We start from the raw sequence: 5362 nt of genomic DNA on the forward strand, positions 1-5362 counted from the left end.
TATAACGGTTCTGCTTTTACTGATGAGAGCAAAAAGGTCAAACAGCGATTTTTTTAACGAAAAACATCGCTTGTTATTTAAAAAATCTTTAAAGATTATCTCTCTTGTTATGTCTTTCTTAATTTTTATCAAAAAATAATTAAATCTCAACAAATATAACCAACTAGCTGTTCCCGTGCGGCTTCATCTGCATGGAATTATGAAAATTTTATTTTATTGTTTACATTTGTCAAATTATCAATAGCAAATGACATGACATGACAAACCTTGGCAATTATGGTCTCTTTCCCACATTAGGGTTATTAATATTTACGCCCTAAGTTTAATAGAGTGAAAATATATAGCCTAAAGCGTGACGTAAGTGTAGGGTTTTTTATTGGAACAAGAATTATTCCAAAATATGTTGTAGTTGCTGACATCTTAGGCAACAAAGGAGTTTGTGTTTACGCTTTATTATAATAGTAATAGATATATACAGTTAACTTTAATATTTCATTTTAGGGGTCGCGACATTTCCTTATCAAAATACCGGTGTGAATATATTGTTTATCCTTTCTAATGTTAAAGATCATACAAGTCTTTATTATTTAATGGATTTAAAAATTTGATACTTTTAATATAAATATATTCTTAATGTACTGTGATCTTACTTTTTATTGGTATAATAATAGAACCATTTTCTCTATTTTTACGTTTTTCGACCTTTTTTGTACAGTGCGTACACTTTATCATGTAAAATTTCACGACTACCTGACTACATTACGGTGGACAACGAAAATGAAGTCACCTGGCTAGTTCCATACATTGCTATTAGACGGAGTAATTTATTAGATTGGGCCCCCACCTTTGACTAAACTATCGCACAACAGTTGTGTGATTGTCGATTGTTTCACAGCCCAGTCAATAGTTTAGTTGCACAATTATAAATCGAGTAGTGTCCGCACGTCCATATAAGCTTATAGGAATCAAAGCGAGACTAAACGACTATGCGATAGTTTAGTTTCAGGTGTGCATTCTTAAGTCGAAACATATAATAAAGACATATAATAAAGATTAAGTTACGCCAGAAAATACACAAATTAGTATTTTAAATAATATATTAAACTCAAAGGTCAAGAAAATAATAAAAAAATGTTTCACTTACATGAAGCTATTTGTAAAGAATTCTCGCTATGTATTTTTTAAACTGCACCTTATTAAGAGTTGAATTAATTCTCAGGGATAACGACGCAACTGTATTTATTCAGCCTTGTCAAGGATGGATGCGGCTAATTATAGACTGCGGGTGCACTCTACACTCGGATAATGACCTTATTTTATAAAAAGATTAAGGGCTGTACACGGACAGCTTTGAGAAGTCTACAGCAATCTTTAAACAGTCGTTTACAATTTCCAGAATCTTAAAATTAGACTTATAATTATATCTAATCTATTTAAGTTAAATCCAATGAAATCTGGATATGCTCAGTTTGTAATGTTTTAGCAGCGGATCGCTTGGTATCGAATGATCCGACGCCCATTAACATCCCCTAAGTCGTAACTGTTTGGAAATACCGCTCAGGACAGAGTATTCCACAACGCGGTAAGAAGGTACGTGAAAACCTCGTCGTCGTGTGTGATCTTATTACGACTTTTTAAGTTATAGAGTACAAAATTGTCACTTTTCTAAAATTCTTATACTTCTTTTATTTGTGGGTTTTGATCCAGTTTATGAGAATTATAGCATTATATAAAAGACATTACGAAATGTTTATCAACAAGTCTAGAACTGGTCTATGTAATATTTACTTAATATATGCAACTAAGTCAAAGAATCAAGTATTGTTGCATAAGAGGTTTTTAGATAAGTATATTTTGTATTAAGAATCGTAAATACAACTGAGTTATTTGAAATAAACAATATTAGAAAGATAATTAACATCTCTATAATGTTTACGTGCTTAATGACAAAATAGATATCTTTAGGCTTATGAAATAAAAGCTAATACGCCTTTTTAAATTTACATGTGTTTAATTTATTGTAAATACAACAGAATGTTATTAATATTAGACTTTATAAAATAGTAATTTATAATAATAATTCAAAGCAAGTGCTCTGTATTAAGATTCTGTAACGCTCGCGGCTCCCGACGTGAATGTGGTGTAGACAGAAATTAATTTAATGTTCTAGGATGCTATTCCATGCTATACAAATCTACAACCACCAATCGCCATGACGGTTCAATGTGGTTCCAGTGGTTACTTTAATGAAAACAGGTTAGTTTCCACTTCCAAACAACCTTAACAGAACACGCTGGTGACAGTGAAAAGACAAGATTTGGTAAAAGTACTTGTCTATTGATTCTGCTTAAGCAGTGTAAACACAGGGCAAAATTGTAAAAAATATGTTTCAATCTTTGATATAAAAATAATGATTGGGTTCCTGAAGTTTCCGTTTATTTTATGATTACCCAGTGATTTTTTAGTGTTAGGTAGACCTAAGTATCAACTGAGTAAAACTCAAGTTACGTAGTCCGGAATCGCATCTAAAGAAATTATTGAACCGAAAACGCTAACGGATGGTTAATTGTAGGTGGGAAGCCGGCTATAAATGCGATTAAAGTAGGTATAGGTATACAAATATTAATGTAAAATTAAGTTTTGTTTCTAAATGTCAAATAATTAGCTTTAAATGTTTACATTATATTGAAAATTAATAAATAATGAGTAGTCTGCTAATATATTCGGTTCTCGTCAAACACCCGACGAATAATAAGTAAAACCAGTCGAATGAGTGACATCATCTTCCTGTGCCGTCGCCTCTGAGGCCGTGTCCTTTGCAACTTGTGTTACGTATTGACAATAATTTACTGTTATTACATATTAACGAATATTAGATATCTATTACTATGGAGATATTGACTGGCAAGAAAGCAAGATAGTGAGAGTATCCATCAAAGTATTAAGTTTATAATTATGTAAAGGTTACCTCGAAATAGAACATGCAAGTGTGTACTATGGTATTTCATTTATTTCTAAAAACAATGCCTACTAATTAATATAAATAAATAAATGACTCAAAGTATGTAATGTATTTGTAACGCATGTACACAATTTAATTGATTTAACCTTCGTTATAATTGTAACTGTTTAATGTGAGAAATTAGACCAAAACAATGCAACTTCAAGATGAAACAAGATTGCAAAAACAACGAAATTTTTATTCAATTATACAAATGCATGTATTCACAGAAAAAAAAATGTTTTGATATATCAATGCCAGGATCTCGAAGCGCTGGTCAAATAACTCGAGTAAGGCGCGCATCATCAGTGATTATAAAAGTTGCAGTAATTTTATTGCAACGAGATGCAGTGGGAACCGGTTAGTTTTTTATTACGCAATTTGAAAGGAATTTTACCAGCAAATAAAAAAGTTTAAATATGTACCATTTATACGGTCCTGGAAACACACCTAATTTGGTTGGTGATATTGTTTTTAGATAGACTTTTATCGTAAGTGGCGCTTGCCAACAATGGCGTGGCCGGTTGTAGCGCGGTGTCCTTGCCATCTAGATGTTGTCCGCTGCGCTGTGTGGACCAACAAGATGGCGGGTCGGGATAGGGAGTTGCGCGGGGCGTCCGGGGCGGCCGGGACAGGTCCGGTGGCGCACATCGCCTGGCCCTGACTTGGAGCTCTATTTTTAGCGCTGTGTCACCGTTCGCTCGCCGTCCAAGCACCGAGCTGCGCGCCGTCAAGCGAATAAACGCAAACAACTTTGCTGTAAAAGAGCCCATCTTGAAATATGAGGTACTGCAACATATTACCCCATTGTTCGTGCGATGTATGCTCGTAGCCGCGGTGCTCTACCTTCAGGCGAATAATTACTTTTTACATTGTAACTTTTATAAATAAAGGTCTTCTTATACCTTATTCAATGTGCGATTTTTACATGTGTCTTTTTATATAAATTAAATAAATTTTGCGTATATGACCACTTTTTATTTACATAGCCCGTATTATTCCTTAAATCAGATGCAGAAGGGAATTGTTTGTAGTAAGTATAATATTGACTAATTAAACGCATATAGAGGCGGGTAAGAAAAGTGAATTATTTAGATCGGCTTTAAGTTTGCCATCAAACATTGCCCAAATAAGTTGTAGTAAACTTGTCTTAAGTGGAATTACGGTGATACATGTCAAACATAACTTAAATAATTTTTATTGTAGAGTTGGTACTCTCGAGTACATCTTCATATTGTGTATGGTTCGTGCTGTTCAAAGTTTCAGAGATAGCACGTAACAAGCTTATTTTGATGATTCAGATCACGGCAGTAGTCCTATGTAACAGTAAGCGAGTCGTCATGATGTCATTGGTATGCGCTAAGTACTGTCCAACGCACATATACCTCGCGCCCCGCACCGTATGACGTACGTTATGTAAGTAGGTAACTCCACCTGTAATTATTACAAGAAATTCATTTTAAAAGTCCATTAAGCTCTTATTTCTTTATAACTTTAACTTATATATTACTTACCCTAGTTTTATCCGAGTAAGAAGTACAGATATTGATAGAGAAGGTAAAGGTAATTCACTTAATTTATATTTAGGCTAGAAGACGTTAATTTTTTGAAATACCAAAATATAAGCCTGTTAGCGTACTGTGTGGTGCTGCTATCCGAGTTTTAGTTGCCATGCACCGGTTTTGCATATCTTGATACATAACAGTTTGCAAACTAAATTTGGTTATGTTAAAAACAATTTTTTATATAAAAATAGAGAAATGTTTATAATGAAATAAATCATAACTTAAGTCATATTATAAATGCAAATATTCTAAGTTATTTGCGCTTTCAAGAGATCTATATTAAAGATGAGTGGCTACGTTTTTACAGAAGATGTTTATAAACCTGTCGAAGTAACGGACGATATCCATATGTGAGTATGATGAACACTTATAGTACTTAGGACACGTTATATAAAAATAAAGAAATAAAGTTGTCACTTAACGTTGTAATCGTGCCCTTACCGTTACTAACATCAATGACAAAGATAAGCCACGGCAACGAACACATTTGGCCTATTTGAATTACAACGATTTTTTTACAACCATAGCGGAGTTGTTAGTGAAACTTATAACTGTATTGTACGTAGATACTGTATGACGGTATACTGTTTTTTCTAGTCATGTTGTAATTATAACTTTCGTTTAGCAGCCCACACGAGTAACGATTCTAGATGTCAAATGGTGTTGGCAGTGAAATAGCATCGAGTGTTGCCCACGCGGACTTCGTCAGAAGGACTCTGCCCACACCACAACGTTACGTAATTTTGTAATAACTTGTGCAATTTATGGACAATCAATTGACTTTCAAAATTAAGTG

The sequence above is a fragment of the Papilio polytes genome, unplaced genomic scaffold (assembly GCF_000836215.1).
Source record: "Papilio polytes unplaced genomic scaffold, Ppol_1.0 DF821289.1, whole genome shotgun sequence".
In the NCBI taxonomy this organism is placed as follows: Eukaryota; Metazoa; Arthropoda; class Insecta; order Lepidoptera; family Papilionidae; genus Papilio; species Papilio polytes.